The 26,984-nt window shown below is 48.1% G+C and overlaps 1 protein-coding gene across 2 annotated transcripts in view; it reads left to right on the forward strand.

Annotated features, from left to right (window-relative positions):
- The first annotated feature begins 1,004 nt into the window (after window positions 1-1,004).
- SHISAL1 (shisa like 1) overlaps window positions 1,005-26,984 on the forward strand; it is a 163,470-nt gene continuing 137,490 nt past the window's right edge. For both annotated transcript variants that reach the window (XM_088478377.1, XM_088478376.1), the window contains exon 1: window positions 1,005-1,535. The gene's annotated coding sequence lies outside the window, so the exon portion shown is untranslated. The remainder of the gene's footprint in view (window positions 1,536-26,984) is intronic.

Genomic DNA, 26,984 nt, shown 5'->3' on the forward strand with positions numbered 1-26,984 from the left:
TATGCTGGTGCACATTTTTGGGGGTTTGTCTTTTGCTCCTGCTATCAGGGGCGCTATGTAGGGGGTGGGGTGGTTACATATAACCCAGACTCTGACCTGTCTGGGGACACAGGCAGGGATCTGGATCAGCTAGGGAGGTGGTGTAACGCCCCCTGTTGGCACTCACCCCTGTCGGCATCCATACATTCGTAACATTACATGACATGCAGAGCAGGCTTGGGGCCATACCCCCACCATTGGCCATGACCCCACTGGAGTACCGGGGCCCGCATGATGTCTAGGCAGCCCTGCCTGCTATAGTGAAAGGCCATTATGCCCTAATGATGGAAAATAGCAGCATATATACTGTTTATGCAACTTATGTATGTCTTATATGTGGAAATACGCTTTTTTTTTTTAAAGTACATTTCTGTTGCGCAATTTACTCCCATTTTACTTCCAACTGTGCATCGGCCTCAATGCTCACATTAACCACTCCTACTACGCAGAATATCGTTTCGGGAAGTGTCATTCTCCTGAAATAGCAACCTCGTACTTTTCCATTGTTTTTTATTTCTTCCTTTTTCTTTTGTTTTCATTGACATCCAGAATGAAAAGGAATAAAATGAATCTCCCCGCCCCGTCCCAGTACAATCTGACAGGACAGTCGTGCACCCACATTGTGCACTGCAAATACTCTCTCTGTGGATAATGCTGACACTGTGTCTTACTTTATCTGCAGTATAAGCATGGGTAAAGCCATTGTGGAACTAGAAAGCTGAGTGACTACATTAATGAATTGTGAGATGAACATGGACAGATGTCACCAAGCGATCTTGATAATAGGAAAAGGAAGAGCAAAGGGACAGCCTGACAGCTCCACCTGAAATGATGAAACAAACGTAGGGAATGAAAGCTGCTCCCCACCCACCCTTTGCTTAAAAAAGGGGAGTTGTGTTTTGGGGGGAGAGGTGGGTGGGGAGTTATTCTGGCAGCTAAAGAAGACTCAGTAATTGCCCGGATCCTTCATCTCACAGCTGCCACTGTGATAGTAGCGGCAGATCCCTGGTTAGAGAGAGCCACCGTCTGACCTCTCAGATTTAGCTTCTGGAACAGAGCCAGTGTGAGGAGCTGAGGAATAGAGACGGGCAACATCCAGCGTGTTTCCCAGAACACAAAGGGGTGTGATTGGGAGACAAAGAGCTGAGAGAGGGGACACTCGCAGTGAGACAGTGAGGGTGCGCCTTGGAACTGCGCCCTGCGCCTTGGAGCATTGCGCACAGCGCCTTGGAGCTGCGCCTTGGAACATTGTGCACAGCCTCGCCAGTCTCCAGGCTGCACCCGCACCACCTAAGACCTGTCTGGGAATGGTTAGCACCTCATTGATCTGGCTGAGAGTCCCACCCAAGACACCGCTGGCATGATACGGATTTAACCCCGGCTGTGGTCACTGCTATGGTTTGGATCACCCCCCTGCCTTGGAGTATAGGATTTGGGTGAGGATGCATTTATACACCGAGTCAGGGTTCGGGAAGAGAAACCCCCTCAGCTCAAAGGTGAGTTCATGCACCCCCTGTCCCCTAATACTTGTCCCACTCTGTAGTGCAGTGCACCTGGCTATAATCTATGGAGAACTTATCGGGCTGGTCAGATAATGGACTGTTGCTGTGTATATGTACTATACTTACTTCTGACTCGTGCATTGTCCACTGCTCTACAATGTATACAGTACAAGCTGCAGATTACGCCCCATGCATAGAGTACAGGTGCAACAGCGCAGTAGGAAATGTAATGTATAGCCACTTATACAGCTGCTTGTCAGACTATCCCCGTGGTCTCCATTTGTGTGCTGCGACCGCTGATAGATAGATAGATAGATAGATAGATAGATAGATAGATAGATAGATAGATAGATAGATGATAGATAGAATTATATGCCTTTAAGGTGTGTGCCAAACTACAGTAAGTGCATAAAAACACTATTAGAAACAAAGTATATAAAAAAAAAAAACAACACTCAAAAACAGAAGCAACTGAAAAAAATTATATATATATATGGAATGGGACAAGACTGATGGTGAGGTGCTTCCGAATCCTATAATACTGTAGGATCACTTGATGAACATGAATAAATGTAAAGTGTACAGTACAGTAGTACAATATATGTGCAGCTTACTGAACCACTGTATTTCACATATGAAGTTAGCGCTACTTATATGAAATACACATACAGGTAATGCTGGAAATATTTGTACCTTGTAATCTGTATAAAATAACATGTTCTGTGATATGCTCAAAAGGTGTTTTTTGTGTTTGTTTGGATTATTTTTATTTTGAACTATAAAGGACAAATGTGTAATATTGGCAGCGGACACTAGCCCTGTCCCACATAACTAACAATCTAGGTGATGGTAAATGTCTTATGTGTGCTATGGGACTTTCACATTGTTTATACATTCATATGTTTTATGGGGAACCAAACCATACTTGCATAACATGCAAAAATAACCGTGAATAGTATACTGTATATGTAACATAATGATTTACATAGCATTTAATAAAGCAAACTATAAGCATTAGAGCACATATATTAACCATTAACCCAGATTCAGGCAGCATGTGTCTGTCAGGCAGTTGTAGATTTAGAAGCCCCAGCACATGCTGGCAGCCATGCTGGGGCTTGTAGTTCTACAACAGCAGGCTAGCTGCATTTTGCCTACTACTGGCTCAGAGATATACTGATCGATAGATAATTAGATAGATCGATAGATATTGGCACTAGCTACAGGTCTTGTTTATGACAGTCATTGACTCTTATGCCCGAAGGTCCAGTAGGTACACATTGGGCACAGCACCCATTGGAAATGATCAGCGTACCAGGTATACACAGAGACACAGTACAGTGCCAGTTACATACAGAGACGCACTCGAGTACCAGTATGAGACACAGTACAGTATCAGTTATACAGAGACACAGTAGAGTAACAGTATATACAGAGACACATTACAGTACTAGTTACATACAGAGACATAACAGGCACAGTACCAGTTACGTACAGAGACACAGACACAGTACAGAACCAATTACATACAGAGACACATTACAGCACTAGTTACATACAGAGACATAGTATAGTACCAGTTATATACAGAGACATACAGTAGTACAGTACCAGTTAAATACAAAGACACATTACAGCACCATTTATATACAGAGGCATAGTACAGTACCAGTTACATACAGAGACATATTACAGCACCAGCAATATACAGAGGCACAGTACAGTAACGTTTACATACAGAGACATATTACAGCACCAGCAATATACAGAGACACATTACAGTACCAGTTATATACAGAGGCATAGTACAGTACCAGTTACATACAGATGCACATTACAGCACCAGTTATTTACAGAGGCATAGTACAGTACCAATTACATACAGATACACATTACAGCACCAGTTATTTACAGAGGCACAGTACAGTACCGTTTACATACAGAGACATATTAAAGCACCAGCAATATACAGAGACACATTACATTACAGCACCAGTTATATACAGAGACATAGTACAGTACCAGTTACATACAGAGACACATTACAGCACCAGTTATTTGCAGAGGCATAGTACAGTACCAGTTACCTACAGAGACACATTACAGCATCATTATATACAGTGAAGTAATACAGCACCAGTTATATACAGAGGCATAGTACAGTACCACTTACATGCAGAGACACATTACAGCACCAGTTATATACAGAGGCATAGTACAGTACCAGTTACATACAGATACACATTACAGCACCAGTTATGTACAGAAGCATAGTACAGTACCAGTTACATACAGATACACATTACAGCACCCCTTATATACAGAGGCATAGTACAGTACCAGTTGCTCATAACCTGAAATTATCATTTACTTAGCATTGTTTATTGAGTCTTACATTTTATCCCCCTGTATCTCATTATGGGGTCTATTCATCATCACTTAAGTTTCACAAAAGCAGGTGAAAATGCACATTTTCACCTACAATTGTAAAGACTAAGTTATTGGGTCATTCATCAAGAAGGTAAAGCAGGAGACCTTCCTTTTGCGGAATGGCCGCTGTCCCCATACACTAGTATCACAGATATCTCCTGCTTACCTTCCTCTCCCGGAATGGTCCTCTGTCCCCATACACTAGTATCACAGATATCTCCTTCTTACCTTCCTCTCCCGGAATGGCCCGCTGTCCCCATACACTAGTATCACAGATATCTCCTACTTACCTTCCTTTTGCGAAATAGCCCGCTATCGCCATACACTAGTATCACAGATATCTCCTGCTTACCTTCCTCTGGCAGAATGGCCCGCTGTCCCCATACTCTAGTATCACAGATATCTCCTACTTACCTTCCTCTGTCGGAATGTCCCGCTGTCCCCATACACTAGTATAACAGATATCTCCTGCTTACCTTCCTTTTGTGGAATGGCCCACTGTCCCCATACTCTAGTATCACAGATATCTCCTACTTGCCTTCCTCTCCCGGAATGGCCCACTGTCCCCATACACTAGTATCGCAGATATCTCCTACTTACCTTCCTTTTGTGGAATGGCCCGCTGTCCCCATACTCTAGTATCACAGATATCTCCTACTTACCTTCCTCTGTCGGAATGTCCCGCTGTCCCCATACACTAGTATAACAGATATCTCCTGCTTACCTTCCTTTTATGAAATGGCCCACTGTCCCCATACTCTAGTATCGCAGATATCTCCTACTTACCTTCCTTTTGTGGAATGGCCCGCTGTCCCCATACACTAGTATTACAGATATCTCCTACTTACCTTCCTTTTATGAAATGGCCCGCTGTCCCCATACACTAGATAGAATATAATATTTTCTGAGCTTGACTGCGGGAGCATTCGCCATCTTCAGATGACGAATGTTCCTGCTCAACATCGCAACCCGCTCCATCCCTATGGGAAGAAGGACCGGGTTGCGGAGAGGGATCCTTTCGGATCCCTCCGCCCCTGTCTGGCTCCTTCCGCCAACGTTGGGGCTCTTGTGCGCATGCGTGACCTGTATGTCGCGCATGCGCACTCCCATTACTGCTCCGACAGGAGCTCCGAAAAGGAGCAGCGAAGCCGCTCGCCGGGGCAGCTGATATCGCATCAGCTGTCACCGCGCCGGAGCAATGATGCGAGTTAGGATGTTAATTATCGGGGTCCGTTCGGACCCCGATAATTAACATGATGATTAGGCCCCTATAGCTGAGAACAAAGCTGTCTTCCAGTTCTACATAATGATGGCCAGTGACTTACAGTACAGTGCCATCCCTCAGCCTACAGAGACACTAGTGCCTGTCTATAATCTCCCAACTGCTCGGCCCCTCATAATATTAGCAGTTTGTAGCAGACAGCAGTCAGCACTGATTCTGCTTTGTGCCTCATGATTTTACAGACCAGCGCTGTGGAGCTCATAAACCTTGAATCTGTGTAAAAGCCACCCCTGGGTATATAATTATCTGCTCACATTTATACAATGAAAGAGCCTTGCATAGTGAGCAAAGGACAGAACACACAAATGTATTTTAAATTGATAATAATACTGTGATTTATTAATTACCCATAAAGTATATCATGTACATTTTTATTTCCCATGTGCTATAGAGATTCACTTTATGTTACTGAATTTCCTTCGCTGTCAAATTATTATAAGGATTAGTATGAAGGGCGCCCCCTGCTGGCCATTCCTTACTGTGCCTTCTGTCCATAAAATGCCTTCTCTGTATCAGACAACAAAACAGTTCTTTGCAAGCACATGGCAGGTAAAATTTACATTATTTAAAGAATAACACATTTTTTTAAATGGTATAGAGAAAAAAAATAGAGGAATAATATATGTGCAAGGGTCAATTTACTGCTTACTCCATTAAAAAGGGTTCTGTGATGTAATATTTTAGGATTTGTTCGTATAGTGACAGGCAATCAATAACTATCAGGCTGGTGGATTACTAAAAGTCAGTGACCGGCAGGTCATGCTGGGACTTGTGGTTCCACCTCAGCCAGACAGCCACAGGTTCGCCTATCTTCTTTAGTAAATTAAGATGATATATCCCGCCAACCATTTTTTTCTTTTAATGCACATCTTTTACGCCGTCACGGAAATTGCCCCACCCTAATGATGACATAATCTATACAGAAAAAGGAGAGAAGCCAGACCCAGCAGGCGTTCTTTAAGTTTAAAAAGAAAACTGGTCTTTGGGTTCAAACACCTGGGGGTTGAAATGCACACTATTTAAGCCTGCTAAATTATATTTATTAATAATAGTCCAAAAATAATGAGAGTGGACCTGTACCCATACACTTTTTGACAAGTGATCGCTTTACTTTGCTTTGTATTAATTTTCGGCAGTACTCCTAAGTGTTGACGCTCAGCACTATGGACAGTCGCTGTTTATTAGCACCTGCATAAGCGGAACATGAAAAACATTATGACATTTCCTCTTGTCCTTTAGTTCACAGTCCATTCGTTATGTCCTTATATTGTATGGTACTATAGACCTGATTCAGAGCCGCTCGCAAAAAGCGAGCGCTCACTCTGATTCAGGACGGACGATTTTTCTTTTTTAGTCGGCCTCCTGGCCGCTCGCTAAGCTGTGGGTGACCACCCACAGCTTTAGCGAGCGGCCAGGTGATGGTCGCGATGGGCTTGCGACGAGACTCTTGTGGTAGGGTCTCGTCTGCCGCAAGCCACAGTGAGCTTCCGGCTCTAATAGAGCCGGAAGTTCACTACTGACATCACTTGTGATGTCAATAGGGCCACCCTCAAGCGGCAGGCGTTCCTTTGGGAACGCCTCCGTTTGGCCAGCCAGCCCCCCTCCTCGCCTACAAAACGGGGCGAGCTGTCGATCAACATCGACAGCCACCCCATTTGTAGCGAGCCCCAGAGTGAGAGAATTTCACTCTCGCTCCGGGGCTTGCGCACGCGCAGTGCGAACGCGGCGCGTGCTCACTGCCCGGCCATCGACCCTATTGCGAGCACAATGCGCTTGTGAGTGGGTCTGAATCAGGCCGTATGTGTGCTACGTCCACTACAGGGCCCAGAGGTGAGGGGGGCCCAGCTATGCCCATCGCCACCCTCCTCGGATCCCCCACACATACACACACCTACCTAAGGTCCCAGCCCTGCTCTCAAAATGCAAAGTGTTGGCATATGCCAGTTGAAAAAACTAGAGAGTCATCGTCTGGCCTCTACCCAAATTTAGTTACTGCTCCTGGCAATGAGATGTTCCTCCCCTGGATTAAGGCATCTGCTTTGTCACCATATGTAAAAGTATATACTGAAATGTGCAGTTGTATAATACCACCGTCCTGCCTCTTTTGAGTCCGAGCTGGTTTGACAATGTTTCTAACTACTGTGACCAATTGTTTTTACTGACACTTAGCATTTTTGTTAAATTCGTCACAGATACATTTCTACAACACTGTAATCTTCTGTAGTATGTAACAGAGGACAATGCTGTACGATTGTCAGTCTGAGTTTATTTGTATTGATTGGCAGAACCCATAGGCTACTGAACAAGGTTTCCTTCACCTCTCGGCAAATGAATGCTCATTCACTACTGTATCATCGCGCTCATTGGCCATCGGGCCGTCTGCTCTGTAAAACACCCTACCACTGACTATGTGTCAGGAAATTACTGCCACTCGTTTTGGCTGCGGATTCAAAATACTTGTATAAACAAGCTGTCTATAACTAAGGGCCTGATTCAGAGCCGCTTGTAAGCGGCCGCTCGTTCGTTCCGACAGATGTTCGCACAACTGCGCATGCGTACGGATTTTAATACGCATGCGCGAACCAGTCAGTGCAGCCAAAAATCTTGTGCTCGCTAAATAGCGAGGGCCTGCTAATTTGAGTGACAGAATGAGGCGTTTGTGGGTGGTAACAGGGGAAGGTGCTTGAAAACGGGGAGTGGAGATCCGAACGCAGGCGTGCCAAACGGTCAAAACGGGCGTTTTAAGGGTGTGCATAATTAACAAAGCAGCGTCATCGACCACGTCACTTGGTTGTTTTATAGTTAGAACTTCTCGCATGATTGTGGTAGGAAAAACCAACCACAAGAATAGCGAGCAGTTCATACGCCGTCCGATGTACCCGATTAATCTAATAAATAGCGGACATGACGTATGATGCGAGCGGCCAGGGGGGGCGTTTTCTTCAAAATTACGTCCGCATGTTTTGTTCGCTCGTTCAGACATAGAGGTGTGAACAGACCGCAAAGAGCGAACGGTTAATTTAAATAGCCAGCCCCTTTTTCTGGACGAGCGAGCGCAAATAGCGTCCGGCTCTGAATCAGGCCCTAAGAGCATAGCACTTGGCATACTAAAATGAAAAAAAAATAAAAAAACACAAAACAAATAATAACCTTAAGGCGGGTATCCACTACTAGATATACTACAAACGAGAGCACGATTACGACATTGCAATCGTGCTCTCGTTTGTATATCTAGTGAACCCACACAAAATATCCTTCCCAGCCTACAACACACAACAATTCAGTAAAACATCCAACAGCCACGACCAAAAAGCATTGCAGACTAATAACACATTGCCTGCAGCCAAATTTGTCATACAAATTGAATCTTGGTTTAGATGCAAATGTTTCTGTGTTCCAGTTCTTTCTGCTACCTTTTCCTGCTGGAGAAATGTTACATAACGCATCATTAGGGCAATTCTAATGCACTATCTGCCTGCATAGCAAATATTTGCAAGTAATGAAATCAAAACAGACGAGAAACGTGGAGGATTCTGAGCCTTGTTTCGTGGTCACAACAATACCGGTATTTATTGCTTCTCGGAGAGCCCAGATGGTGACAAGGGTCAAAAATAGTAAAATGTAAATTGCTTTAGGTCTTGTATCACCATATTGGTGTTATATATTTTAATGGCCTATATAAGCCAGGGTTTCACACTGCTCAAAGTAATTAGAGTTCGCAGTTAAGCTCGGTGAAGTGTTGCACCATATGGCACTGCCCAAGACACTTATACATATCTCTGTATCAGGATTAAATAGATTCTTTTTTTTTGTTTATTTATAGAGCAGTTTTGTCCAGAATTTGCAATATCTGGGCCTCACCCTGTTTTTGGTGTATTGATTAAATTGACCAAGGTCCTACACCAGGGGTCAGGGAACTTTTTTACCTTTTACCCCAAAATATATTTAGATACGCCGTCGTTACCCCCTTGATTTGAAAGGAAGGAAGTTATATAGTAGTGCCCCCATATAATGCCCCTATAGTAGTGCCCCCATATAATTCCCCTGTAGTAGTGCCCCCATATAGTGCCCCTGTAGTAGTGCCCCCATATAATGCCCCTGTAGTAGGGCCCCATATAATGCCCCTGTAGTAGTGCCCCCATAGTTATGCCCCTGTAATAGTGCCCCCATATAATGCCCCTGTAGTAGTGCCCCCATATAGTGCCCCTGTAGTAGTGCCCCCATATTATGCCCCTGTAGTAGTGCCCCCATATAATGCCCCTATAGTAGTGCCCCCATATAGTGCTCTTGTAGTAGTGCCCCCATATTATGCCCCTGTAGTTAGGCCCCCATATAATGCCTCTGGCTAACGCGGCGCTGCAGGGAAGGAGCCGGGCGCCCGCTGGTAATAACATCTCAGCGGGCGTCCGGCTTAGAGCCTCCCTGCGGCACAGCCGGGCATGCATATGAATCATTCTACAATCATTCCATATGGGGTAATTTACCCCTGTTCCCTGACCACTGTCCTACACAGTGGTGCATTTTCATGGATATTGTGTGTAGGGGGCGCACACCCGTCATCTACCCACAGTGGATCTCAATTATGAAGCGCACGGGATGCAAAACACAAAGTGTCTTCCTTCTGTACTGAGGCATCTAGGTGTTTTACCCGACGCATTTCATGATGCATCCCTACTGTCTCTGGAATGGGTGTACCCTATGCAAACTAGCAGAGCGACTACAGTTAGGCCGTGTACACAATAGAACAATATCTCTACTATATGTTGTTTACAGGCAAATTAGAACGACATACCATGCAGCTCGTACAGCATGTACGCCCGATTGCGTGCTCCCGCAGGTCATATACGATAACTTTTGGTTGGCCATGCTACACGGCCTACAGAGACCCCAAGACCCTAATACAAGTCTCTGCATCAGGATTAAATAGATTCTTTTTTTTTGTTTATTTATAGAGCAGTTTTGTCCAGAATTTGAAATATCTGGGCCTCACCGTGTTTTTGGTTTATTGATTAAATTGACCAAGGTCCTACATCAGGTGTCAGGGAACTTTTTTACCTTTTACCCCAAAATATATTTAGATACGCCATCGTTACCCCCTTGATTTGAAAGGAAGGAAATTATATAGTAGTGCCCCCATATAATGCCCCTATAGTAGTGCCCCCATATAGTGCCCCTGTAGTAGTGCCCCCATAGTTATGCCCCTGTAGTAGTGCCCCATATAATGCCCCTGTAGTAGTGCCCCCATATAGTGCCCCTGTAGTAGTGCCCCCATATAATGCCCCTGTAGTAGTGCCCCCATATAGTGCTCCTGCCAGCCAGAGGTGCAAATAGGTCCTATTAAATGACTGCTTGCTCTGAGCCTGAGGGAAAATGTGGATGCCGTAGATATGGCAACAAGGGACATGCCTAAAACTGCGCTTCCTCCACCGCCGTACTCTCAGGGCCTGATTCAGCGAGGATCGCTATTCTACTTATACGCACGCAACGCAGTTGCTAATATCAGCTGTGATATGCAAATGTTTGCATTCGCAATGCGATCTCAGCCTAACATGAGGATGCCCAATTCCCCTCACTCACATTTCCGTATACTAGGGCAACATAGCGAAACAATCGGTAACATCGAGTAACGTCGGACCCATATGCAGTTAAGGCAGGTCCGACCTCACTCAGGAATTGCTAACTTCAGCGCACGATATGAGGCCTCAAGTTGCAAATGGAATTGCGTGGTTAATTAATGTACGCCCCTGCAACGGCATTTAAACGCACCAGCACACCTGCGTTCGGCCGACCACCCCCCCATCACCACCCACAAATGGCTTTTCCTGTCAATCACTCAGCCATAGGTCTGCGTAGCCTTTGCAAACGCAAGTACCCATCGCAGTTGCTAGTTTGCGCAGGTGCACTGTGATGCATACGCATGAGCAGTACGCAACAATCGACCGATTGCGTGCGAATAAGCAACTGCGTTCCTTGCTGAATCAGGCCCTCAGTTCGCAAAAATTAAATCACTTTTTTGCACTGATCCGCACAACTAGGTGCATCATTGCAATCACTCCATACCTAGGCAGAACACAGTTGCTCGGCCCAGCTGCCCACATCGACCGCTGCACAATTCTGCTCCTAAACAAATGTCGCCATCTTGCTCCACATGTATTGTGACAGAAATCTAAACTCGTCTGCGTAAATAGTCATTCAGGCGACTAAAGAGGTTTGAGATCTACAGAAGATTCCTTATAAACCTTGGGCCTGATTCAGAGTTGCAGGCAATTTCACCTGCGTATGGATCTCGCCATGTTTAGCAGACTGCGCATACGTGGGAGCCTGCATAGGCAACTCAGAGAAATTATGAGTGGTTAAGAGTCATATGAAATCCCAAACGGATCTCCAATGGCTACAGATAGGCCCAGCTATATCCTTGCTGCTGGCGCGGCAGTTCGTGCCACGCATAGCGAGAGATGTGCCCCCCGCCAACGGATACGCGCACTGCGTACGTGACCGCACCTCCATAGGATTGCATGGTGCGATTGCAGTGCGTGAGTAGCGCATGCAGCAGCGGGGAATCGCATGGAGCGATGCGTGCGCACATATGTGGCTGCGATCAGCCACAATGTAACTGGGCGCATCTGTACTGAGTGGTGTGTTACTGGGTGGCAATGCTGCGCTCACTCGCAAGTAGGATACGTGTTCTGTGGGTGTGTTAATGGAATTGCTGACTATTCAGAGTTGAGTCCCATTTGCTGAGCTCATAACATTGCTATTATTTTTCCCAATAGTAACTACTTTATATGTACAGAATAGAACAGATAGCTCGATGGTCCTAGGAAGTAGACTATTTTCATTATTACTTAACCTGGGTACATGCTGGAGCGATGTCAGGACGATTTGCCGTTTCGTAATGACAATCACCTACATCGCTCAGCGTGTACCGGCTATTGCGCGCCCCTGCAGTGGTTAGCGACGGTCGCTAGGTTTGATGTCCTGCACATCAAACCTAGCGATATCGCTAGCGACCTGTAGTAGGTTATTGAAGAATGGAACAGTGATCGTTCCGTCTTTCATTAACTCATTCCAGTGTGCACGGGCAATCCCCATTCAAGGGCATTCGTTCCGATGTCGGAACAAATGGCCATCGCTCCAGTGTGTAGCCGGCTTTAGAGTCCAACATTATATGTTACTCTTCACGCTTATTATTTTTTTCAGTTGCCTTTATCGTTGGGAAAGTATTTATACGGATCAGTGGGCCTGATTCTGAACCGCTCGCGAGCGCTGTACGCTCGCAAGGGGGTCAATGGTGCACAAGTGCGCATGCGCACGACAGAGGGAGCTCCGTCGTGCGCATGCGCGTGACCCGGCGAGCGACGGGGAATCCGTCGCTCGGGGTCTCACACCAAAGGGGGCCTGCTGTCGATGGTGAGTGACAGCACGCCCCCGGGGCGTGGCTGCCAGACGGAGGCGTTCCCATGGGAACGCCTACCGTCTGGGTCCGGCCCCACTGACATCACTAGTGATGTCAGTGGGAGTGATTTTGGCTCTTGATAGAGCCAAAATCACTCCAGGTCTTGCGGCAGCGAGACCCTACCGCAGGGTCTCGTCGCAAGCCCGATGGTCGCGATGGTCTTGACCATCGCGACCATCATCATGGACCTCGGTAACCCACAGCTATGCGAGCGTCCATGAGGCCACTCCAAGTTGAGGTAGGAGGGCCCTGATTCAGAGCGAGCGCTCTGGTCAGAGCGTCCGGCTCTGAATCAGGCCCAGTGTCTCTGCAGCAGTAAAGGCCAACTGTTTTCTATCTGTAAAATATGTATAGAGTGACTCTAGACTCACTGGGTGATAGGGGTCGACACCTGCTAAGATATACAGCAGTTATAAATATAGGAGACTGAACAGATGAGGCCAAGAATCCTTCCTTCATAAAGGTTGACTGAATACTGCTTCTGCAGAGAAGACGAGATGTGATAAACAGTATTCACAAGTGCTGTACTTCAGCCATAAGTCAGTAGGAACATTAATAAAAGTGCTTAGCAGATTGATTAAATTATCGAGAGGGGGATAGAAATAAATATGGGAATAATGGCAACCTTATATTAGATTAGATTGATGGTCCAGGAGGAGACTTGATTGTAGGACTAGTAGCACTGGATGCTGACTGATGTACTACAAATGCATGCAGTCTGACTAGTCTTGCCAATGAGAATCATGTCTATAGGGGCATACACACGTAACGATTTTGTAACCAACGATTTTCTATCAGATTTTCTGTCAGATTTTCCCTTGAAAAAGTGAACGATTTTTTGAAGTGTAATGAGCGATTGTTTGAACGATGAACGAATAATGGGCCTGATTCAGAGCCGCTCGTTCGCTCCGAGCGATGTTTGCCCAACTGCGCATGCGTACATGGGTGTGCATAATTAATACAGCAGCGTCATTGACCACGTCACTGGGTTATTTTATAGCCAGAACTGCTCGCAAAATTGTGGTAGCAAACACCAACCACAAGAATAGCGAGCAGTTCATACCCTGGTCGATGTACTCGATTAATCTAATAAATAGCGGACATGACGTAGGATGCGAGCGGCCAGGGGGCGTATTTCTTAAAAAAACGACCGCAAGTTTTGTTCGCTCGTTCAGACATAGAGGCGTGAACAGACCGCAAAGAGCGAACGGTTCATTTGAATAGCCACCCCTATTTTATGAACGAGCGAGCGCAAATAGCGTCCGGCTCTGAATCAGGCCCAATGTTCCTTCCCTTAATGAAAATCGTCATGTTGGACAGTCTGAAATGGACGATAAACGATAACTACAAACGGGAGTGTGCATTTCTGATTATCGTTCATCGTTATAACTCATAAACTGAACGATTTTTTTTAACAATTTAACGATAACGACTTCGTTATTGACAAATCGTTAAAAAAATCGTTACGTGTGTCTGCACCTTAAAAAAAAAAAAGTTTGTCTCTGCGGTTTACAAAGCAGTTGATACAGCACTGTGTGGTGTAAACAGATGCAGCTAGATGCATTCTTACTTGGATAAATTGCATGGCTTGAAAATGGAAATAATTACCACCCCACCCCTCCCCCCAATATTTGCCAAATGTATCTGATATGTAAGATGTAGGCTATACGCAGGTCATTGTTCTCTGTAGGTTTGCTGTTTGCATTGGCTGCTCGTGCTAATTCTGTCCTGTCCTGCACGTGTCCATATCCTCACAATGTCGGCTACAGTTTCAGAAGTCTGTTCTTATAGTACGTCTATGGGCAGCTGCTCAGTCCCACTTCACCTGTTCCTCATGCCGGATGCAATTATCAGCGCCTGTCAATATTCTGTACCTCAGGGACAGTTATAAAGTACTGTTTATTTTTCTTGTCCTCTTTGCTCGATAAACTTCTCAGCCTTTGTTCTCATGCTGTAAGTATCCCCCATTACACAGTACAAATGATCTAGTTATTTACGCCGTGTACAGCTCCCAATACCTTTTTTCTACTTCAGGGTCCATAGGGTATCCACAGGATACCTTGGGGTATAGGTGTGACGTCAGTCGCAGGGCACCAAAGAGTTAAGCTTTCAGCCTCCCAGGATGCACTAGGTCCCCCTCCTATACCCCGCCCCCGGGCCAAGGCACCTCAGTTTAGTTTGGTGCCCGGCCGGAGTCGGGTGCACCTGTTGGAGTGGGGGCTAGAAGAGCCCCTGAAGCTTATTCTTCATGCAGCTGTGGCTGCACAACTGGATGAACAGCATGGACAGTCAGTCCTGACGTCCATGCTGTCTTCCCTACACCCCGCCGGTACCAGAACGCCGGTACTGATCCGGGGATGCTGGTGGGCGTCTGGGGTCACAGCTAGCGGTGACCCCAGATGCTCCGGACCATGGCCGGATTCAAGGGGGACAGAGGTAAGCAGCGGGGTCCCGCGGTGGGTCCCCGCTGATCACATGGTCCTAAGTCCCCAGGCAGGGGGCTCCCTGGGGACTGGCTGCAGCGTGGAGCCAGGCGACCAACCTGCGCTTCCACTACCCCCTGGGACAGCGGACCGCAGCAGAGCGGTAGCGCTGCGGCGTCCCAGGGGTTAAATGCATGCCAGGGGAGCGCGCCTTCCCTGTCTCACAGCCGGCGCCTCCCCCGCTGCACACAGCCCTCTCTGCATGCTGCCGACTGGTCCTGTGGCAGCGCTCCTCCCCCAGGCCAGCCTCCTCTCTGCTCCTCGGCGGCCATCTTCTCCAGAACGCATGGTGAAAGCTGCTGGAAGCGCTGGACGGAAGCATCGTGGTCTGGGTCCCCCCGCATACCTCTCCTCCGCTGTGGTCAGGTCTGTGTATGCAGCGCTGTGTCCTACCAGGCCCTGTGTCTGTGTAGTTGAGTGATCAGCGCTGTTAGTGCAGGAATTGTTATTTTTCTGCATTGAATGTGACTGTGCTAGCGCTGCTGCCTGTAATCTTTTCTTCTCTAAACTGTCAGCTTTATTACTGTCCCTGTTCTTTCTGCTAAAGCCCTTGCGGTGCGGTGCTGCAGGGTGGTCTCTCGCCTATTTAATACTTAATTGGTGAGAGAGGTCACATACGTGGTGCCATCATGTCTGAAAGTGATTTTCCCCTCCGGCTACAGTGTACCACGTGCAAAGTACCGTTAGCGGAGGGGGAGGGTAGCGCGGAGGGCCTTTGCCGGCAGTGTTTGTCCATGGCGCGGCCTATTACGGTTACAGCACCGGTACAGGAGCCGCCCTGGGCTTGTTTCGCTCAGGCGTTAACAGCTTTAGTGGGCCAGTTAGCTCCGCAGCCCGCGTTTACTCCGATGGGTTTGTCCCAGCAGTCTGTGGTGTCGTCACCCATGCAGGGGTTCCCACGACAATTGGTGGTACCCCACAGTCTCCCTATTTCCCCGCTCCCGGGTTCTCAGGAGCCAGCGTGGGTTAACTCCCTGACGAGTTCTGTACAGCACTTGTCGGATGTGTTGCAAGGGGAGTCTGTGATGCGGTCTCATAAAAGGCCGGTGGCGTCTCTGTCCGCTCCTTATGAGGATGACGAAGGGACGTCTGATGATGGGGAGATTCTAGATCCTTACGATCAGGAACCTCTCCATACTAAGGACGCTGATGCTAAGTCCAAAGTATATATTCCTGGACTTATTCGGGCGGTCCGCACAGCCTTGGTGATTGAGGACGAAGTTCCCCCAGCGGCTAAATCTAAGTATGCCTTTTTCAAAGATGTGAAGGGCGATGCCACAGTCTTTCCTCTTTCGGGTCAGTTGGTGGACCATTTAGAGGAGGCGTGGAAACAACCTGGCAAAAGATACCAGCCGCAGAGACGCCTGGCGGTGGCTTATCCGTTCGCGGATAATTATTTTGCGAAGTGGGAATCCCCTCCACAGGTGGATTCTCACGTGACCCGTCTTGTCCGTAGTGCCACATTGCCGATGCCATCCATGTCCTCCCTTAAGGATGCTACGGACCGCAAGGTAGAAATCTGCCTGAAGTCCGCTTATTCCCTTGCAGGGGGGGCAGCACGGCCGGCTATGGCCATTTGCTGGGTTGCCAGAGCGATGGAGCGCTGGGCGGATTCATTAGAGGCTTCTTTTGAATCCGACTGTCCGGCCGATCAGGCGGAGTTGATTGGCAATCTCCGTGATTCGGCCACCTACATCAACGAGGCGGCTCTAGACATTAGTACTCTGGTGTCTAGAATTTCTTCAGCAGCGGTAGCTGCTCGTCGCACCTTGTGGCTGCGATCCTGGAAGGCGGACGCAGATTCCAAGAAAGGTCTGGAAGCGTTGCCGTTTACCGGAGAAGTTCTCTTCGGTCCGGGAGTACCAGACGTCCGGCCCCCAAGCCAGATGACAAGCCTGCGGCCTGACGGTCCGGGCCTCCCTTTGGGGGATCCCAGGGTGGGAGGCCGCCTGCTACAGTTCGCCCAGTGTTGGTCGACCACTACGACAGACACTTGGGTTCTGGAGGTGGTTTCCCACGGATACGCCCTCTCCTTCCGGCACAGACCCCCTGCTCGCTTCTTCACCACGGGTCTCCCATCAGACCGGAACAAGGCTACGGAGCTGCGGAAGGTATTGCACACTATGCTCCAGGCTGGAGTTATAGTGGCGGTTCCATTCTCCCAGAGGGGCCAGGGTTTCTATTCAAATCTATTTTTGGTACAGAAACCCAATGGGTCATATCGTCCGATTCTCAACCTCAAAGCACTCAACAAGTCTTTGCGGGTCCCGAAGTTTCGGATGGAGACCCTACGGTCCATCATTCTGGCGCTGGAACCTGGGGACTACTTGGTGTCATTGGACATACAGGACGCTTACCTGCATGTCCCTATTCTTTGGCGCCATCAACAGTTCCTCAGGTTTGCAATCAGCAGCGACCACTTCCAGTTTCGGGCGTTACCTTTTGGCCTGGCAACAGCACCACGTGTTTTCACCAAGGTGATGGCGGTCATGGCGGCTTCTCTGCGGCTGCAGGGAGTCCGCATGTTGCCGTATTTGGACGACCTGTTATTGGTGGCAGGATCTCCAGAGCTCCTGTTACGCCACTTGGACCTGACCATTGCACTGCTGCAACGGCACGGCTGGCTAATCAACTGGCAGAAGTCCACTCTAATCCCGTCTCGGAGGATTCTGCATCTTGGAGCCTTATTGGACTCGGGACAGCAAAGGATCTTCGTGACGGAACACAAGATCTCTGCTTTACAGTCAAGGGTGCGCAGTTGTCTGCACAGCCGCCGGGTGTCCTTACACTCGGCGATGAGGTTACTGGGCTCCATGGTGTCGGTGTTCGACATGGTGGAATACGCCCAGTTTCACTCCAGACCTCTGCAGCACCTGATCCTGTCCAAGTGGAACGGGCTGACTCAGTCTCTGAAGTCCCAGACGATTGTGCTCACCCAGGAGGTTCGCCTGTCCCTTACGTGGTGGTTACAGACGACCCACCTCAACAAGGGACGTCCGTTCTGGGTTCCAAATTGGGTCCTGTTGACAACGGACGCCAGTCTTCGGGGCTGGGGAGCAGTTTCGGGTCCACACTTGTTCCAGGGCAGGTGGACGCCGACAGAAGCGGAGCTTCCAATAAATATCTTGGAACTCCGTGCGGTCTTCAATGCTCTCCAGCAGGCACAGCGGTTTCTCCAGGGTCGCCCGGTGCAGGTCCAGTCGGACAATGCTACCACCGTGGCCTACATAAACAGGCAAGAAGGAACTCGCAGTCGGGCGGCTCTCGTAGAGGTCTCTCGGATCCTGGTTTGGGCGGAGCGCAATCTTCCGGCCATATCAGCGGTCTTCATCCCGGGAGTGCTCAATTGGGAGGCGGACTTTCTAAGTCGCCAGGACGTTCATCCGGGGGAATGGTCCCTGCACCCGGACGTTTTTCAACTACTGGTGGACAGGTGGGGTCTTCCAGAAATCGACCTCATGGCGTCCCGGCACAACAACAAGTTGCCGGTGTACGGGTCTCGCACAAGAGACGAAGGGGCGTCTCTGGTGGATGCTCTGTCCGTCCGGTGGACGTTCCGGTTCGCATACCTGTTCCCTCCGGTCTCCCTTCTTCCACGGGTAATCCGGAAATTCAAACAGGAAGGAGGGACGCTCCTGTTGATAGCTCCCGCGTGGCCCAGACGGCACTGGTTCTCAGACCTTCAGGGTCTGTCCGTGGACATTCCTCTGCGGTTGCCGCTACGACCGGACCTTCTGTCTCAGGGTCCTTGCCTTCACCCGGACCTGACTCGGCTGTCTTTGACGGCGTGGCTGTTGAGACGGCCATGCTGAGGTCCCAGGGGTTTTCCAGCTCTGTGGTGCGTACCATGTTACGAGCTCGGAAACCGTCTTCCGCGAGGATATACCATCGCGTGTGGCATACGTTCTTCCAGTGGTGTCGACCGAGAGGTTATGCACCGCGGGAGTTTCGTCTGTCTCGGATTCTCGCCTTCCTGCAAGCGGGACTAGATCATGGGCTTCGCCTTGCTTCTTTGAAGGTACAGGTTTCGGCCCTATCTGTCTGGTTTCACCGTAGGATTGCTACAATCCCGGATGTGCGCACCTTTATGCAGGGTGTTCTCTGCATTCAGCCGCCCTTTGTTCCACCTGGGGCGCCTTGGGATTTGGCTGTGGTCCTGAGGGCTCTCCAAGGACCGCCGTTTGAACCACTGGGCTCAGTGGATCTTAAATGGCTAACAGCTAAGACTGTTTTCCTTCTGGCCATTGCTTCGGCCAGACGTGTTTCTGAGTTAGGGGCTCTTTCTTGTAGACCCCCTTTCTTGGTTTTTTATGGGAACAGGGCAGTGCTCCGCACTCGGCCCGAGTTTCTTCCCAAAGTTGTTTCCCAGTTTCATATTAACGAGGAAATAGTTGTTCCGGCCTTTAACTCACCGGGTCTTTCCGTGGGTGAGGCCTCTTTGGATGTTGTGCGGGCCTTAAGGACTTATGTTGACCGCACTTCTTCGTTTAGGAAGTCGGACGCTTTGTTTGTCCTCTTTGGCTTCCGTAAAAAGGGTTGGCCTGCTTCAAAGCAAACTTTGGCAGCCTGGATCCGTATGGCTATTTCTGAAGCTTATCTTCATGAAGGCCTACCGGTCCCTCCTTCTCTGAAGGCTCATTCCACTAGGTCTGTGGGTCCTTCGTGGGCAGCTCGACGTGGTGCCTCGGCAGTTCAGATCTGCAAGGCTGCTACGTGGTCTTCTGTCCATACCTTCGTGAGGTATTACAGGTTTGACACCTTCGCCTCTCAGGATGCTTCCTTCAGGCGGCGGATTCTCCTTTCTGCACAGGAGCGTCCCCACCCTTAAAGGATACTGCTTTGGGACATCCCCAAGGTATCCTGTGGATACCCTATGGACCCTGAAGTAGAAAATATGAGATATGGTAAGAACTTACCCTTGTTATCTCTATTTCTACGAAGTCCATAGGGTTCCACAGGACTCCCGCCCTGTCGCACCTGTGCTGCAGATGGGCTTTGCTCTGGTCACCGGTTTTCCGTCTCCCTCTGGTGAGAATGTGATTCTTGTATGTGTCCAGATCTTTGTTCTCTCTCTTCCTTCTCCTCCTCCGGCCTATGGCTTGGTAACTAACTGAGGTGCCTTGGCCCGGGGGCGGGGTATAGGAGGGGGACCTAGTGCATCCTGGGAGGCTGAAAGCTTAACTCTTTGGTGCCCTGCGACTGACGTCACACCTATACCCCAAGGTATCCTGTGGAACCCTATGGACTTCGTAGAAATAGAGATAACAAGGGTAAGTTCTTACCATATCTCATATTTTCATTTTAATCAATAATGAAAAGCATTGGTGACAGCCTCACTGAAAATAAATACATTGACAGCACCGTATCTGCATATTCGGCCTGATTCAGAGAAGTACGGTAACGCCATCGCAGCTGCGTTCCAATGTGAAATTGCAGCTGCGATTTCATTACCGTACGTCTCTGAAAAATATGCTAATGACTCAGGGGGTCATTCAGACCCACTCGCAAGCGGCAGTACGCTCGCAAGTGGGTCGATGTTCCCCACTACGCATGCGCACAACGGAGGGAGCTCCGACGTGCGCATGCGCGAGACCCGGACTGCGACAGCCAAGCTGTCGCTCCGGGTCTCGCACCAAAGGGGGCGTGCTGTCGAAGGTGACTGACACCACGCCCCCTTTGGTGGGCGTGCCGGGGGCGTGCCTGCCAGACGGAGGCGTTCCCATGGGAACGCCTACTGTCTGAAGCCGGCCCCACTGACATGACTGACTGACTAGTGATGTCAGTGGGAGTGATTTTGGCTCTGATAGAGCCAAAATCACTCCAGGGCTTGTGGCAGGGAGACCCTACCGCAGGGTCTCCGTCGCAAGTCCGATGGCCGCGATGGTCAAGACCATCGCGACTATCTTTTTGGACGCTCGTATATGCTGTGGGTGGTGACCCACAGCTATACGAGCGTCCAGGAGGACGCTCCATTTTAATGGAGGAGGGCCCTGATTCAGAGCGAGCGTCCGGCTCTGAATCAGGCCCTCAATTCCAGTCCAGGAAAACATCGGAAACCTGGAACGCAGATGAGACAGCCATGACCTTTCTGGGTAGGTCTAAGCTGAGGCAGACACAGCGGGTCTCAAGATGCACAGGGTTCTTGCTACGAGCATGAACGCAGAGGCTAATTAATGCACGCCTAGAAAATGGCGTTTAAAGGGTCCGGCACGCCTGCTTTTTTCTAACCATCCCCCAGTTACCTCCCCCAAACGCTGACTACCTGTCACTCACTTTGCAATTGCATCCTCTGTGCGAGATATTAACTCCAGCAGTTGCATTAAATAGTAATACATAACTTTCATCTGCTGTTTATTATTGATAAATAGTCATCCTAACCTCCTCATTCACCTGAAAACGTGTAGTCTGCAAGAAGGAGAATAGTGAACTTAAATCAATATTTATTTTTCACTGATTAGTAATTCAGATGATGTCTTGATTAGGTGATTAGTGCTGTTTCCATGACAACGCACCGACGGACTTACGGCAGATTTCATCACTTCTTTATACTTATATAAATCTAAGGGGCATATTCAATTAGGACTTTTCGCCAACATCGCTGGTTTTCCATGGGAAAAAATATCGCGCTTGTCCCCGCTTATCCCCTTATTCAATTAGAAATCGGCGAAAACGGGACCCGGCGAATTCGGATCTGGCGAAAAAGTGCTGTCAGATTTGGGGAAATCCACCTGACACTCCCCAAAAGATGCACTGACATTGGGGATCACTATAGATACCCCCGAATAGGCCTGCTGAAGGTATTTGGGGTACTGAAATGCTCTCAATAGCTGCTAATTAGCGTCTTTGCACAAGCGGTGAAGAATAGCATTTTGCAGGTGTTTTGGGGGAAATAAGTAGTCCCAGCAAATTTGGGGTACATGAAAATGGGTGCTAGCATATTTTAAGGTTGCTAAAGTGAAGTTTTAAAAAACTTTCAAAATCCACCGGCTGCAAGCACCTGCAAACTTAAAAACACCTGGGGCATTCTTAGGGACCTCCCTGGAGCCTAATTCGCTAGTTTTTAAGTTTGTCCCCCAACTTTGTACTTTTTCGGCCCCTTTTTCAAAGTCATTTTTTGGGGTGTTCTTAAGTTTTTTAAAACTTTTTTTGACACAGTTTAGCTTTGGGGGACTGTCCCAAGGGAGCAGGGGGATTCCCGCAAGTTTGCACCCCAAAGCCCCAATTCTGCATTTTTTTTCAACAGCTTTCATAGGCAAATCTTTTTTTTTTGCCTATTCCAATGCATTGACTTTCCCGCACCGGTGAAAAGTCTTTGAACTTGAATACGGGGGAAAAGTTTTTGCCTGGTGAAATTACGTCACCGGCGATACTTTTCCACAGAAACTGGCTTTTTGCACCTACTTGAATACGGCCCTAATCCTTTACGTCTAATTGCATATCACCACACCTGGCCAGAACCTCCACAATACATACGCTCTGTTCATCTTCCCAGCAGTACCGCATTAGTGAACAGAGGCCCTCATTCAGAGCCGCTCGCTAGCGGCCGTACGCTCGTTCCGAGCGATGTTCGCACATCTGCGCATGCGTACGGTTTTTAGTACGCATGCGCGAACCAGTCAGTGCGGCCAAAAATCGTTTGTACGCTATATAGCGAGTGCCTGCTATTTTGAGTGACAGAATGAGGCGTATGTGGGTGGTAACAGGGGAAGGTGCTTGAAAACGGGGGTGTGGAATTCGAACGCAGGCGTGCTTAAAGGTCAAAACGGGCGTTTTAAGGGAGTGCATAATTAATACAGCAGCGTCATTGACCACGTCACTTGTTTTTTTTTAACTCAGAACTGCTCGCAAAATAGCGGTTGAAAAAACCAGCCACAAGAATAGCGAGCAGTTCATACGCTGTACGATGTACTCGATTAATCTAATAAATAGCGGACATGACGTATGGTGCGAGCGGCCAGGGGGCGTTTTTAACAAATAAACGACCGTATGTTTTGCTCGCTCGTTCAGACTTAGAGGTGTGAACAGACTGCAATTTGCGAACGGATCATTTGAATAGCCACCCCTTGTTTTAGAACGAACGACCGCAAATAGCAAACGGCTCTGAATCAGGCCCAGAGACAGAGAGGGAGCAGGGAAACAAAGTAAGATCATCGATACATATAATATCTCTGTTAGTTAAAGTAACATTACACTGACATGTAAGCAGTGAGACTGTTCTGTATTGTATTGTTCAGTATTTATAAATGGCAACATTTCACATAGCACTTTACAAGTTTTAAAGTGTGTAAAGACAATAAAAGTGGAAATAAAATAAAAACTAATATAAAAAGGTATAGAGTACCCTGGTTGTGAGAAAGTACAGTCTAAAAGGAAAATGGAACACTTGACCACAGGATACGTGAATGGTAAATGTAAGAGAAACGCGTCGGTCTGAGAGATTTCAGTGATCACTTAAAAGTTGAGAAGCGGGTGGGCAGAGGCTTGGAGTTCCAGAGAAAAGGGTCAACTTTGGAGAAGTTCTGTAACAGATGAGGGTAGACATGGTACATAAGTACATTAGGCTCTGCCAGCGCCCTGGGCCAGAGCCGAATTAACAACAGGGGAGCTAGGGTGGTTGCCCAGGGGCCCCCACACACACTGGGTATCCCCACACTTAGCTACATCACCAGCATGGGTGGCACTGTGACTTATGTGAACTGGGGTTTCTGTGTGGCATAATGTGAACTGGGAGCACTACAAACTGTTTTACACATTTGTGTTGCTGGGAGTATTTACACATTATACTTTTTGATAACACTACCAGCATATCATATTGACACTTATATTGATAGGGGCCCCCACAAACCTTAATCCAGCCCTGCCCTGGGCACCCCACGAGAAACCTCCCCTGAGACTCTGCACTGCTTTGCTCCCATCTACTTCTTACCTTGTGTGGAGGAAGCTGAAAGAGGGGGAGATGTGTGGTGGTACATCCGGCTGCTCTGCACCTCTGCGTTAGGGATTGGCTGTGACATCACAGCTCAGTTCCACGATTCCAGCCAATCAGACATGGAGGAGCAGCAGCAAGCTGCTTCGAAAGGAAAGGAGTTGCTTGCTGCTGCTCCACCATGTCAGCTGGCAGCACTCAGCATTGGGCAACAGGGGGGAAATGAATAACACTGAGTTAATGATATTATATCACTGTGTTTTAGGCATCCTTTAGGTTACCCTAGGCAATTGCCTTATGTCACATAGTGGTAGCAACAGCCCTGGGGGGCTGCATAACAAACATACCACTATAAAACTTTGCATAATATTCATAGCACAGATGTGGCTCTGCACCAGATAGGACAATAGATATAGCTCTGCCCAGATACAACACTGTATAATAAGGAATTGGTATGAAATACCGCCGGCCGACACTGGAACAGATCCCGGCAGCGGTAGCCCGACAGCGCTGGAAATCCCGTTCGTCCCTAGGTAAGTATTAACTAACCTAACCTACCCCCCTAACCCTAACCCTCCCTTAGGGGTGCCTAACCCTAACCTTCCCCCCCAAGTGCCTAACCCAAATCCCCCCTCTAAGTGCCTAACCCTAACCCCACCTACCCGATGCCTAAACTTAAGTCCCCCGGGGGGTGCCTAACCCTAACCTCCCCCCGGGGGTGCCAAACCCTCCCTCCCCCTAGCCTAACCCTAACCTCCCAGAGGGGGTGCCTAACTCTAAGTCCCCCCCGTGAGCCCTAAACCTAACCGTCCCCCCCGCGGCTGTCCACTCGCGGCGCCCGGCATCCCTTCGATCGGGATGCTGGGCGCCAGTTTCCCGGTGTCGGTGAAATGAGCGGCATTTCACCCTCACCGGGATATGACAGTCGGGAAGCCGGCTGTCGGTATAATTTCAGCCGGCTTCCCGATTGCATCCCGTATAAAAGACAGGGTACCAGATAAGGATCTGCATAATAGACTGGACATCAGATTTAGCTCTGCGTAGTAGATTGGGCACAGGATTTGGCACTGCACTAGTTATAGCTCAGATATGGCTCTAGATATTTTAGCCAGGGCACCACCAAATATTGCTTTACCATAGAGTTCTCTGTAATAGACTGGACACCAGAAACAGCTCTGAGTAATATACTGGAAGCAAGAAATTACTTTATAATAGACTTTTTTGCCAAATATGGTTCCGCACCAATTTTAGGCACCAGGTATAGCTCTGCCTAACACACTTATGCTCTGCGTTACACTTAGCACCAGGTATGGGTTGCATATTAGAATTGGCAGAAGATATTACTTTGCACTCTTGACTTGGCACTAAACGTGGCTTAATAAATTAGACTTGGCAGCCCTGCCAGACAGATTAAAACATTGCTGCCATTTGCCTTTGGCACTCAGACCGTCTTAGTCACCACCTGCTTAATGTCAGACTGTTGACTCAGTGGACTCAGGGGTCTAGTTACTAAGCAGTGTTAGGAGACAGAGTGAAAGTGATGAGGTACCAGCCAATCAGCTCCCAACTGTCATTTTTCAAACACAGACTGTGAGATGACAGTCGGGAGCTGATTGGCTGGCACCTTATCACATTCTTATCACTTTTCACTCTGTCTCCTAACACTGCTTAGTAAATAGGCCCCTAAGTACTGTAGCTCCAGATGAGCAGGTACCAGCTGAATTGACAACATTGAAAATGGGAAACAATTTAGTAAGTTAATAATTAATTTAATTTACACTTGTCGTCTGACGTTAATTGTAGAGTGTCCTCTGTTCCCGTTGTGGTGAAGTTCACCCATATTCTATGAAGGAACTTTGGGGGGAGATATAACTTTCTAAAGTGAAAAGTGGAGAAGTTGCCAGTACCATACCTTCTATAAAATGACAGTTAGGAGCTGATTGGTTGCTATGGCCAACTTCTCCACTTTTTTCTGTTTAGACGATTTGATACCATCTCTCCCTTGGAATTTGAAAGTAACTTTTTGTTTCTTTTTGTAGTTTTTTATTTTTTAGTTTAAATGATTTGCGGTTATTTCTTCTGATTTTTATCCTGTGTTCAGGTGTCAGTGTGCTCATAGATCTGTCTGTCTTCTACTGTTGACCCAGTTAAAAGGATCTTAACTTTTGGTGGAACCATAGTCCAAAATGCAAAAAATTAGGTTTTGGCTCCAACACCCAATGTGTGCAGTAATTAAAAAAATAAATAAATAAATCATCCATGAACTAAGGGCCTGATTCAGAGCCGCTCGTAAGCGGCCGCTCGTTCGTTCCGAGCGATGTTTGCACAACTGCGCATGCGTACGGATCGTAATACGCATGCGCGAACCAGTCAGTGCGACCGAAAATCGTTTGTTCGCTAAATAGCGAATGCCTGCTATTTTGAGTGATAGGAGGAGGCGTATGTGGGTGGTAACGGGGGAAGGTGCTTGAAAACGGGGAGTGGAGATCCGAACGCAGGCGTGCTTAAAGGTCAAAACGGGCGTTTTAAGGGTGTGCATAATTAATACAGCAGCGTCATTGACCACGTCACTGGGTTATTTTATAGTCAGAACTACCTGCAAGATTGCGGTAGGAAAAACCAACCACAAGAATAGCGAGCAGTTCATATGCTGGTCGATGTACTCGATTAATCTAATAAATAGCGGACATGACGTAGGATGCGAGCGGCCAGGGGGCGTAGTTTTCCAAAAAACGACCGCATGTTTTGTTCGCTTGTTCAGACCTAGAGGCGTGAACAGACCGCAAAGCGGTTCATTTGAATAGCCACCCCTTTTTCCTGAACGAGCGAGCGCAAATAGCATCCGGCTCTGAATCAGGCCCTAAGA

The sequence above is a fragment of the Taudactylus pleione genome, unplaced genomic scaffold, assembly GCF_031769625.1.
Source record: "Taudactylus pleione unplaced genomic scaffold, aTauple2 ptg000212l, whole genome shotgun sequence".
Taxonomy (NCBI): Eukaryota; Metazoa; Chordata; class Amphibia; order Anura; family Myobatrachidae; genus Taudactylus; species Taudactylus pleione.